This window comes from Lampetra fluviatilis, chromosome 53 (assembly GCF_964198595.1).
Source record: "Lampetra fluviatilis chromosome 53, kcLamFluv1.1, whole genome shotgun sequence".
Taxonomy (NCBI): Eukaryota; Metazoa; Chordata; class Hyperoartia; order Petromyzontiformes; family Petromyzontidae; genus Lampetra; species Lampetra fluviatilis.
The window spans coordinates 5381751-5394920 of record NC_136327.1 but is presented as its reverse complement, the minus strand read 5'-3'; the positions used below and the strand labels follow the sequence as shown (position 1 = coordinate 5394920).

General features: G+C 51.9%; 1 protein-coding gene across 2 annotated transcripts in view; it reads left to right on the top strand.

The window, feature by feature from the left end:
* The window catches only part of RGMA (repulsive guidance molecule BMP co-receptor a), a 103240-nt gene that overhangs the window by 58959 nt on the left and 31111 nt on the right, over window positions 1–13170 (top strand). Inside the window, exon 1 of one of the 2 annotated variants that reach the window (XM_078879280.1) lies at window positions 3908–4119. The exons of the other annotated variant lie outside the window; for it this stretch is intronic. The gene's annotated coding sequence lies outside the window, so the exon portion shown is untranslated. Of the gene's footprint in view, window positions 1–3907; window positions 4120–13170 lie in introns of those variants that run through there. 2 annotated transcript variants of the gene reach the window in all.

Sequence of the window (13170 nt, the reverse complement as noted above, 5' to 3'; positions counted from 1 at the left end):
GTGTGTTAAAAGAATGTCCTGCAGAAGCACATGTCACAGAACTACGCCTGAGATCCTTTCAATAAATCTTTCTTCCCCAAATACTCAGGGGCACATTGACATCCCACGTGTCTTTGTTGTACCAAGACATTTTCATGATATGGCAGTCAACACTGACCTTGTCTCATTCCCCGGAGCTGGAATGTAGCCACATTTAAAGAGTGAAAACCAAACGTTGCACGATGGGTTTTCGTTGTTGGTGGTCAGGCCAAGAGACTCTTGCTAACTCCGCTGCACTTGCCCCTATCCAGTTGAATTACACGGCTGCTGAAATCTGGATTTAAACCCAGGATCTCAGTGGCCAGAGCTGAGTGTATCCGAACCCCCCTGAGAAGTGTTTACGAACGCCATCAGCTGGCTTTCCTCTTCATTGAATACCTTTTTTTTGACTGTCATTCGTTAGGGTATAAGCCATTGTACATTTCGTCATTGATCCCCCAAGTTCTCATTTTTCTTTTAATCATCGCCTATGATGGTTGGGGAAAGAAAGACTCCGACCGTGAAGCCCAGGGCCATCCTTGAAAAGGGGGGGGGGTTCTTCTCACTCCTGCTGTGTTCAACCAGAATAATAAAGCATTGGCATTTGACGGATTGGGCCATTTTTACTCAGGAACCAGATGTCAATGAGTGGGTGACTAATTTTCCTATAAAGCCCAGCTTAGTGGGTCATCGGTTGAAAAAGCCAAGAGTGAAGCTGTTTTTGTTGTGTGGCCTGGCACAACTGCACTCGTGACCTATTGACCCACATTCCTTTGTAGCCTCTAACACACCCGGGGAAGGCTGATCCTCCACCCCTAGGTTGGCTCGGCCCGAAATATGCATCCAGCAAGGGCCGTTTGGCATTCGTGCGAATGACAATCGCACGATGAACAAGGCGGTGAGTGTGCGCGTTGTTAATTTAAAATAGAGGAGTGGTGGCGCAGCGGTGAGCACACTGCGCCGTGAATTCGGAAACATGAGTTCGGCTAACATGAGTGGTGAGTGATATCGGAACCGGTCTTGAGGTCGTCTCCACCCCGTTCTTTACCAACCAGCACTGACCAGCGTGGTGAAGTATAGTCAAACTAGCTCCCATGACTGGTACGGCGTGGAAAGGGACCTTCATCCAGCGGTGGATTAACACAAATCTGTAAACAACAATAACCTAATGTTCATTCAACTTTAACCTCCCATATTCATCTCCCAGGATCGTCAGTTTGTGGGGGTGAAAAAAAAATCATCGTGACCGAGTATTTTTCCGTTGTAAAACTTAAAAACGAACCGCGAATCTTGTTTTGAAATAATGATTTTTTTTCCAATAAAAAAGGTACGGCCGCCGAGGTGCCTTGAAATACAATCGTTGGGGCAACGCAACCCGACGTGTTAACCAAAAAAGAACCCGATGGTGTTGACACTGGAGTTTGTTTGCGATTACTGTATCCTTTGAAGAGAGCTGAAAAGAATAGCTAAACGTTTGTGTGCCGACAAAGGAGGGCCCCGTAACATTATAGCTGTTGGGTCCGAGGAGGCCGCTGAGCAAACACAAGTGCCTCCTGGTTTCCCAGTGTCTCTCTTTTAAACGATGCAGCTGTGACCCCCCCTCCCCCCCCTGGGCTGCCCTCACTGCCCTCTCTCTCTCCCCCCTCTGCTCCCCCCTCCCTCCTCCCACGTCCTCCTATCCCCTTGCCACCACCCTCATCTCTCATCCCAATCTCCTGGTCCCCGCCTGCCTCGCCACCCCTTAAAGCTGTTTCACTCGAACGAGACAAAGAAAGATGCCCCCCCCTGACCCCCCCCCCCCCCCGTGGTTGCGCTGTATAGCCGTGTCGTACCGCGTGCTGTTGTCGTTTCCGCACGATGTCCGACGTTTCGCTCCACGATTGCTGGGGGCTTTCACGGCTTCGGTGCCCCGGAAACTGACGCATCTGAGAACCATAGCCCAACGCGTAGACTGCTGGAGCAGTTAGCCAGTACTTGTTTAGGGCCGGGCATTGCGCAATGGGTGGCGGGGGCAGGGCCACACTCGGGTCACATAGGGGTAGGTCCAGGATGAGCTGAGATATCGCCAGTGATGCTGGCTTACGTAAAAAATTAAAATGAATAAAGTAAAATAAATTTTAAAAACTCACTTGATACAGCTATCGTGCTGTGACGGTTCCACCTGAAGACGGAAGCTTGTGTTGCCTCCGAAACATCGTGATTTTTATTTGATTTTTATTTTACTTTTATTAATTTTAATTTTTTACCTACGTGACTTTACCGAAAAAACCTAAGAATATGAATCCTTGCAGTCACGAAAGCTTCAAATCTAGAATGCTGGCTTAGGCCGGGGAACGGAATTTGCCAGTTTAGTTTTGCAGCACGCTAACCACTGTGTGCCCACCGCTCTAGAATGCCACACACAAAAGCCTCCGTGTGCCGCTAAGCGAAGGTGACGTAACCACAGCGCTTTGTGCCAGGCTAGGTGTACTTTTGAGAGCAGAGATATTTTTTGCGTGGACTCGCACCCACCCTCCCACACCCCCTACTGGAGCTGTCTTGTGCCAGGAGAAAGCGCGGGTGTGAAAAGATTAACGCCAATCAATCCTGCCGTGTGTCAAGCACGCGTGAACGCCCCGCATGCGCTCCCGCTCGCTCGCGCACACACACACAGGCGCACACACATAGAAAACAAAGATCCTCCTTATAGCCATGTAGACTGCTGGACACACACACTGCACACCACAGACAAAGACACACACACACGCATGCAGATACAATGACTCGCACGAAAACACAACACACAGTTGCACACACAGAAACTAGGACAAAAACCACTCAGGCCTACATAAAGACACACAGAAACAACTCGCACATGACAAAACACGCACACAAAGACCCATGCCAAGACTCGCGCAAGTATACAACACAAAGGCACGAATATGATTTCGTTATAGATTTTGTGTTTCGGCTACGTAATGAGGCACAACACAAACACGATTACGAATCGTAATATTGGCTTTAAAAACTTTTTATAAACTCGCACCAGACGTGCAGAAATACAACACGTGCAAAAAACGGACAACAGCCACCATTCGCCACTAAGTACCAGTGACATGACCACAGCACTTGTGCCAGGCTAGGTGCACTTTGAGGCCAAGTGAAGAGTTGGCTCGCTAACAGGTCGCGCGACAGACCCAGGAGCCATGGGTTGACTGACCGAGATGACTCGCAGATGTACCAGCTGTGCCCCCTACCGTGCCAACTTTGCCGCGTTCTATCCGCCCGGCGCTCCGCTCATTGTTGAGCGTCGATCCTCTGCCCTCCATATTTTTGTTGGAGGGATACTGCCTCCAACTGCCCAGTAGCGTCCTTCACGAGCCTCCTCCACAGAGGCCGATCTTGACACCGCTGGTACCAGTCACCAACAGACACACGACACGCACACAAAAAAAGAACAAACATCGCACACACACACACACGTGCGCACGCGCACAATGCAACGCATTAACTGTGATCAGCCCCACACGCATGGGTGGTGCGCACACACACATCACGAATGCGCATGCACACACACACACATATACATCACAAATGCGCATGCACACACACACACACCAGGGGGAGTGCACTGCTGGGAGGGCTTGGGCTACTGGAGGTGGTGGCGGCAATAGTAGGAGGGTGGGTGGGTCTAGCGATCTGTGGTTGGGAAGAGGTGGTGGGTGGAGGGGAGGGGGGATGGGTGGTGGTGGTGGTGGCGATGCTGAGCGATGGAGGGGGGGGTGGGTCGGATGGATGGGTGGACTGGATGGATGGGATAGCAGGGGGAGGGGGGGTTGGCGGGGCAGGCAATGGGTGTGGAATTGGTTGGTGGGGGGTGGGTTGTGGTGGTGGGGGGGAAAGGGGATAGGCTGGCTTCACGCTGTTCACACGCTGCTGGCTCGCTCCAAGAAACGGCAGCGCGAGCGGTCGTGCGCACGGCTCCCGTGTGCGGCGCTCGCTCGGACTTAAAACGCCTCCACGCAGCGCCGATCCCGCGCACCGCTTCGTTCCGCTCAAACCGACGGCACCCCCCAGAGAAACCGCTCTCGGAGCCGCCGCCGCCGCCGCCGCTGTGTCCCGGTGAGTGATTTAGCTGCTGAGGTTTACTCGGTTGTTGCTGGTCCGTCGGCTTGTACGTCTGTTTGTTTTTGTGTGGAGTGGTGCCGGCCGCGGACCACCTCATGCGCCGTGCCGGCCTTAATAGGTGCTCACCAACAGCAATTGTAGGCTGTGTGGGGAATCTATTGTATTTGCGTTGAGCGGTAGAGTGATGGTTAGCGCACTCTGCTATGAACCCGGCAAACCTGAGTTCGATGCCCGACCCGTGGCCAACAACGGTACCGATCCTGGACCTCCCGCTAAGTTGACTGCCTAAAATGAGTACTTAGTGCAGCTTGTAAAATATCAACACTGGGGAGACAAAGGTGGCCGGGTTTCATGCTGGGCTGTCCACACCGTCGCCTCGTGTGCCATGCCGGCCTTCGTAGGCGCTCACTAACAGCACTTTCCCCAACAGCCTGTGTGCGCTATATGGGGGATCTCTGTCTGTGTGCGTGCGTATATAGACAAGCGGGAATACACGCGAACAGTTTGTCTCCTACGCTTTACGGCGTCGTCGCCAAATGGAAGAGTGGCGACCGTCCCGTCGCGCTGTGCTCTTGGCGGTGCTGTATTCCGTATTTGTGGCGTGTGTGCGGAAATTTGATCTCCAACCCTCCACCGCTTCCCCCCATGTGTTTGTGTCGTCGCTGGGATGCTAGCCGCCCCGTTTGCTCGACGCTCTGGCGTGTTTGTCCACTTTTGAGAGATGCCGCCGGGCCTCGATGCGCGCGCTTCTTGACCGAATGTTTCTGTTTTCGCCCGACGTTTGGCGAAGGCGCCGCCGATGCCTCCCCGTCACCGACAGTCCGGCAAAATCCGGCAAGGGCGATGCATTTCCAGCCGTTTTGCCGTGGCTTCAATCTCACACTTGATAACGTCGTTAGCACGAGTTAACAGTTGCAGGCGCACGCGCACTGCGTTGCCCACCTAATGCGTTGCCCACCTAATGCAGTTCGGAGTGTTCAAATCTGTAAAATGACGAGGAAAGCCATCGCAACAGAAAACCTGGAGCAGGAGTCGAACTAGGTGCTACGTTCTCCCTTTGTGTCTTCAGCACCTTATGTGCTCGCGTCAAATCCCAAAACAGATTTATGTTTCACCGGGTCGATGATTTTCTGCACGACCGTGGACTTGCATACGCGTAATGTAAATACGTCTCTGCCACGGCTCTCTCGCTCCTTCTTGTGAAGTTTATTTTTACAGGGTTATTTTTTTTTTAAAACAGGTTTACTTTTAAGTCTGATTGCGCGCACACCGTTTGACCCTCCTTTCTTTTCGCGAGTGTGTCATCGGCATATTTGAATTGCGCGTCCGCACACACACACAGCTCCTTGTGCGAACCAAGTGCCGGCTCGACGCCGTCGTTATTTAAAACACGCTTCACGAAACCCAACTCGCCTACCACGTTTCTGTGCTTGCTGTACAAGACTTTCGCCCGAAATAACGCAACTTGGCTTGTAAAACCACCGCCGCCGCCGCTTCTCGCTGCTGCCCGCCGACCGATTCGGACGACCCGCCGGCGCTCGGATTCCTGCCGCGCGTCCGCGCGGTCCCGCGTATGCAATCCCCGCGGCCGAACACGGCCAATTCGTTTTCTTTCGTACAAGGCGTTCCCACCCTGTCATCGCCACACGCACGCGCGCGCGGCAAAAACCGCGCCGTCGAGACGACGTTTCCTGTCGCACGGGCGACGTCCTGGCCCGAGAGCCGTCTACGAAAAGCCACGGGCGAGCGCGTTCGTTACCCGAGCGTTCCCGCAACGTCGTGGTAATGAGCGTCATTAGGAAGGGAATGTTGCCCCCCCCACCCCTCCACCAACGTTAATAAACAATGATGAGCGCGCTCATCGGGACATTTGTCCGCGGCTGCCGAGCTACGGCCACTCCTCGCCGTTGCTGTGCGAGGCGCTCGCATCTGTGGTGATGGTGGTGCGTTGGAGCGTGCTTTGCCTTGCGTTGGAGCTATTAGGACTGCTACTTCTCTAACGCACTGGGGTTCTAGCCCAATTAACCACCTCCAATTGGTTACATGTGCTGGGGAAAAACTAAAAAGAGCGTCGTAGTCAGATTGTAATTTGTTGTGGCTCTGCTCTCCAACACACCGGTGTGCTGTACTCGTAACGAATTGGCACGTTCTGTTTACGTGACAAACCTTGCTAGTTGGCTGTGTCGGGGGGGGGGGGGTGGCGGATTTAACGATGCATTTATATAATTACGCGATCTAACCCAAAAAACAACTTCTTATGGATAAAAAGAGCCATCGTCCTGAATCACAGCGGGCTAGCAGATTATACTTTTTTACGTGTTTTTTTTTTTAATGGCCCAGTCACCAGTGACCATATATATAAAGAAGAAATAAATAAAATGTTCAGGTTTTATTAAAATTCGATTTGGCTCATTCCCACTCCGGAGAATTTAAAAGGTTTTGTTTAACATGTAATGAAACACTCTTTGCAGGTTATATGCGCGGTGCAGCCCTGGTGTGGATACATATTCCTATTGAAGTGGCTTCACCAGGAGTACGATGTTTTCTGCTGGGGTTGTTCTCTGACACAGGGTGATGCACTGCTGTCTGTAGGTTTTTATGTTAATTTCGTACATATGGTTGAAGAACAGTTACAAAATTTGGAAAGGAATACCACTTTTAAATATGTATTTAACTTTTAATGTCATATAATCATCACAGTTCTTTAAACCGGTGCTAACGTAATGAGCTTATAAGCTCTTGTAATGGAAAATGTGGTTAAGTTTAAAGTTATGATTATTGTTATTTTGTATGCTACATAGTGATGAGTTTTTCACCGTCTGGTATTTGAACTGCGTCAAACGCCGAACAATTTTCCTCCTCTTGCCAGTGGCGTCACAGGATCAGAGCCGTTAATTTCTTGGAAGACGGACGCGCGCTTTGGCAATTGGCCACAGAATTTACCAGACACTTGCCAAATATCACGCCACACACTCGGTGCAAACTGGCGCAGTGGCGGGGGCATTGGTGACCTCTGGGCTCCTGACGCCCAAGCGCTGCTGTTTCTCTGGCTTTTCCATTCTATACCGTTCGGGAGTTGTACTCGGTACAAGTCCGTTTCAGTTTTTTTTTCTTTCCCACTGCACCTGCTTGAGCAGAAGGTTGGTGGAGGGGGTGCCCAGGACCCGTTCAGATGTCATTCGCCACTGAAGGCAGCTCTGGCCATTGCATCAATACCTGTTTGCCAGATTCATAGCGCAGTGCCGCCGCCTCCACTCGTTGATTAAACGACGAAGGTCATGTTCTTGGTTTTTTCGGTAAAGTCACGTAGAAGGGAAGTAATAAAATAATAAAAATAAAACATAATAAAATAATTCTCACGACGTTTCGGCGACAACGCAAGCAGCCGTCTTCAGGTGGCGGCACTGCGCTATGAATCAGGTCATGGTCTGCTGTGCCCACAGGTGGTGGCTGCATTATGCCTCTGCAAGAAAGAGAAACGCAACGTATAGTTGACGTTGATGTCGAGCAACAACTCTCATTTTACATTGAGATGGTTGAGCCAATGTGTGTCTAGGAGTAGGGAGTCGGAGGGGTGTGCAGCGCCTTGACGGCGCCTCTCCTCCGTCTTTATTTGTGGTTCGGGCTGACCACGGCGCCACGCTTGCAGTGCCTGTGCACTGAGAACCACATTGCGGCGTCGGCCGCAGCTCTCTCTGTCGAGAGGAGAACGTGATTTTTAGCTCCTCGGGTCTTCAAACGCTGGGTCGGAGACGCCGCAAGCCGGAATGGTTTAGGTCTCGGTGAGGTTAGTGCTTGCTTGTTTTTTTTATTAATTGGAATTGCATGTTGTAAAGTACCAGTACGTTTGATATTTGACGATGCCTACGCGGCTATTCCGTCTGTGTGCTGTGTTTTTAAACACGTGACGGTTTACTTTGTGTGTGTGTCATGAATTCTTCGTTTGATTAATTATCATTTACACAAATTATTTGGTGGCGCTGCTGCTGCGTTGACAGTGGTGCACAATTAACCAAAAAAAAAACCCACTCACATTCGTTAATGTTTTGGGCAGTGATCCTACTTCATAGCACATTATTAATGTTTCATGTGTCGAGTGAAAAAAAATGCAGCCCCTTGGTCAATCCAGTACTGAATGAACGCCTTCCCACACCGGGTGGGTCGTCGGGGTTATTTTGACCATACTTCACCACGCCGACCAGTGCAAGTTGATTAAGAGGGGACCCCCAGGACTGGTACAAAACATCACTCGTCACTGGTCAGCCGTGGTCAGGAATCTAACTCGGGTAGCCAGTTTCATTTTGCAATTGTGGCGATATTAATTGCATTGAATTGCATGTCTTGTTACCTGGGCTTTCCGAGGGCACGTTCAGATAACTCATGAATGCCAACGCATTCTGCTGATAGCGGTAATTGTTCCGACATTGTAGCACAGTCCCACGTGTGACCCCTTTATTCAGGATTCTTAATTATTCATGTTCGCCAAAAGTACGAGTTAAATACATCTATGGCCGCTGGGAATAAATCATTCAGCTGATTAGTACACCTTTTTTTTTTAGCTTTCTCCCGGAGAATCGATGTCTCATTATCTTGCCACGGCGGATTCTGTACAGCAGTGCGGTCTTTGTGAATAATCCTCTATTAAGCAGCGAAGTAATCTCGTCATCGGCTATTGCGTATATAAAGCGGTGGAAATTGGCGCGTAAACTATGCCAAGTAAACCAAAGCCCAAATTCTCGCGGATTAATTTTGGCGGAACGTCCCAATGGAGGTCTAGCGGCCTGTACGAGTGTCTTTTTTTAGACTAAAGCGAGGATTGCCCGGGTGAGTAATTGGCAATTCGGACGAGGCCACCTTAACCTGTAAGAGCAATTCTCGTCTTTAATTTGCTTGCGTGTTCTTTTTTTTGGGTTTTGGCAAGGAAACGTAATAGCCTTGGTCACCGATGCAAATAAAGGTAAATCTATACAGCCCCGTGAGGGAGAGGGGGGGAGGGGGCTCTAGTTTTTACGAAGCCATTAATTACAGCAGCCCGTAATCGAATTAAGCGCCGTCAGAAATGGCCAAGCTCTTAGTAAATGAACGAAGCGCAAGCGCGCTTGCGAGCGCTAACGGGCTGAAAGGTCTTAACGACAAATTAAGCGAGCGCCTTTTTCTTCCTCCCCCCCCGCCCGCGCACCGTTCGACCGAATGAACCTAACGCCCTCGAGTGACAAATGGAAATTAATTCTGCACACGCGCTGGACGCGGGGGGGGGGAGCGTGCCTTTGTCAGCCGGTGAAGTGAAAAGCTTCCCCCGGCGAGCGAGAAGAGGTGGTTCATCCTGACTGCGAGGAGCCGCTGTCATTGTTTTTGCGCTTTTACTCCCACCTCCCAACCAACCAACCCAAAGCCCCCCCTCCTAACCACGCTCCCCAAGCACAATCCTACCTCTCTGCTTTAACCGCCCTCTCGCTCGTCTGCCCGCTCGCTCTGCCCACCCTTCACGGTGACAGCATTCGGTCCCCATGAGGTTCGAGCGAGAGCTGCCTTTGTCTCTCTCCCTGCGGACGTCGGCGATGGACCAAGGTCTTGGCTGAGTCAAGCGAGCGTACGTGGAATCCAAATGCGACCACGTTTCCTCGAAGATATACTGTGTTTCGTTTATATAGAGACACCACGGTGGTTGTGAGATGTTAACTCCTTGGCCTGGTATACAGGTCATTGGTTCAATCCCAACCCTGATGCCTGCTGTATATTTGGAGTTTGCGTGGATTTTTATTTGGGTCCTCCGGTTTCTCCCTCCACATTTAGAATCGACGTGTATTTAGAGTATTTGGCTGATCGAAATGTCCACGTGATAATTCGCTTCGTTGAGCTATCATTTGTGGCCAGGTCGCTTCTGAAAAAGAGCTCTCGGTGGGCCTTACCTGGTAAAATAAAAATAGTTTATGGGAAGAGCGGGAAGAAAAGTAGTCTTGAGCCTGGACTAACAGGGGGAAGGGGGATCTTTGTATTGCGTATAAATACAATTCACATCTTGGGACCCTGTTCCGAAACGGCAGGCATTCATATTTATTTTATGGAGAGAAATAGGCAGTCGGTTGTCGGCAGAGGGGGGAAAAAGAACATGGGGATCCATCGCAGGGGGGGGGGGACAGGGTTGGCGTTGCTGTGCCAAGGCGGGGAAGGAGGTTGCTGGGCAGTGGTGCGGCGAGTCACGCAGGTGGGGGTTGGCGGCGGCCTGCGAGGGATTAGTGGGCGGCGGGCGGGCGGTGGCCACTGGGCGGCTGCGGGAGGAGAAGGTCGGGAGACGTGCCGTTGGCTACAACCGGGAGGAGGCTTCAGCGGGGGTCCTAACAAGTCGTGCTCGCCTGCCCCGGCAAAGGCATTGTCTCGGTCGGTTGAACGCGACCCTACAAACGACAACGTTTTTTCATCTTTGCTTTACCCCCCCCCCTCCCCCCCACTAGGTAAAGCCGATTAGGAAAGCTCACACCAGTCAGCTGGAGCGCTAACTCTGTTGTTTCTCTTCTTTTTAAATCGATGACGCTGCACAATTTTTGCTGTGGCGGCCGCCGCTTGCCTCCGCCGTTGTCCTTCCCCCCCGTACGCCTGCCTGTGGTTGTCGAAGGGGGGTAATTAGCCTCGAGCCTGGTGCAGAGTGGACTCGGCTAATTGACCCTGCCTGGATGGTTCTCTGTACGAGAGAACCTCGTGGGTGGAGGGAGGCTGCCAAGGCGGCGGGGGACGGGGGGTCTCGGGGTCTCGTCGCTGCATAGGGTCCGACAGTTGCTGTCGAGACTTGGGGATAGGAAAGGGGGGCCTGCTTTTGTGGGGGTCTTTACCAGGAGGGACCCCGATGATGGGGGGGGGTCACTTGGGGGTTTGCCAGGAGGGGGACTCCAGGCATTGGCGCCAGAGGGTGGATATAATACAATAGCGTGTGGATTTATATAGCGTCCAAATGCCACTGTGGAATATTTACTGCCAATTTCTATTGACTCTGGCATTTTCTGGAAATGGGGAGTTTCACCCAGGGGCTCGCGCGCGGCGCTGTGGTAGCGACGACACAAGCACGCGGGGGGGGGGGGGGGGTCAGGGCAGCCTCCTCAAGCTCATTTTGTTCCCTTTACGCCACACGATCGAATGTCTTCATCGATGGGCAGACGTGGACGTGGGCCAACCCCACTTTAATATTAATAACACGCAGATTTTACGTCTCCACCTTTTACGTCTTTTTGCAAATACGTCGTCGCTTTATTGACACCGCTGCCCGATTTTGCGTTGCCTCGACCCGCAGTTACGTCGCTGACGTCATCATCCGCCCTCTCGTTATCCGTCGCCTCTCAGCCTTCGCCTGCAACCGACCGACCCTGCAAATCGCTTCGATTTACGTCGTTTCGATTGTTCGTCTTCGCACCTTTTCAGAAAACGTGTCCCCGACGTAAAACCGGGGCATTGCTGTACTCATTGGCAACCTCTTTGTCGGTCTACTGCCGGATGAAGACCTCTCCACGCTTTTGTCAGCTGTCGGTAACTAACCCAGGCGAGCGCGACTCTTTGACCGGAGTCACGCCACGCTGGTCACAGTGGGTCGGCGAAGGTGGCGACCGGTTCAGATGTCGCCCGCAACCGATGTTAGCCGTGGCCGGGAATCGAACTCGGGTCTCTCTACATGCATGGCGTAGTGTGCTAAGCACTGTGCCACCGCTCCACCCTAACCCCACCGTAGCCACCCCCCTAACCCTCAAGCTCCGTATAGACCGGGCTACAGTCAGCAGTATTTTTTGCTTACAAAAGGGTTTCTCCAGTTCCCACAAAATACGTCTCCTAAATATTGAGCACATCAGCACAGAGAGAGAGGGCTTGGGGCAGAACATGTATACATGAGTAAGTGGGGTTGCTGTTTTGTGGCCGTGACCTGAACAATATACGGCTCTCGGCTCTCTGGAAATAGGATATCCACCCGGCATTATTGGACCTGCTCCGCAAACTTTTCTTCCGGCAGTGTTATTTTATATCGGCGCTTAATTGGTTAAAACTGAAAACCCTAATTATTTCCCCCACCTTCCCCCACGTCACCCAAAAACTGCCCTCTCTCCCCCTAATGCCCTCTGAGACATTTTGTTTTAAAATTACGCCTTCCTGCCTGGTAAGCAGGGTTAAACATCTGAGTGCCAACCACGGGCCCGCGGCAATAATTCACGCACATTTTACCGTTGTTGATTTGTTTTACCAAGGCGCATCCTGTCGGGTTGGGAAGGGGTTGAGTCGGCACAAGTCAACCCAAACCCCCACCCCAGGAGGAGAAAGGGGGTGCCGGCGGGGGGGGGAAAGGACACATGTATGACAAACAGTGCTAAGCCGTACACAAATTGGGGAAACATTATTTCAAGGAAATTTCATTAGAGCGAGCAAGCTGCGTCCTACGAAGTCACGGCTCAGCGTGTGGCACGCTTATGCAGATATTCGCTCCTCGCGGCTGCGCCGCAGCACAGGGCTCTCCGGGGACTTGAGCCGTTAAATTATTTTGCGAAATATTCCAGTGGAACGTTTCCTCCTCCTCCTCCTCGACCTCCTCCGCCAGTGTAAACTGCCTTCACGAGTAACCGCCGAGTGTGAAATGGTTATTAACCGTCGGAAGGAGTCGCAGCGCCTGGGTGAGTTTACTAAAATAACAATGACATAATGTAATAATGCCAATTATTTATCCCGAGGAAAGTCTCGCCGAATGCCCTAGGTGGGGGGGGGGGGGGAGCCTCTCTTTATGCAAAGAGGGTTTTCTGCTCCGTCGGGATGTGGTGGCTGTGATGCCTTTTTTCATGAGAGTTTTGGACTTCGTGTGGGAGGAGGAAACCGGAGAAAATCCGGAGAAAATCCAGCACCACCGCTGCTCTCATACGAGGGGGGGAGGAAAATCTGCTGCTGTCTACAATGCAGAAGGAATGAACACTTCACCGAGCGCACATTCTGCCCCCCCCCTCCCAAACTCCGGCCATGGTAATAACTCACAGTCCGTGATCGTCCGTCCAGGCGGGGTAGACAGGCGGATAGCCCGCCAGC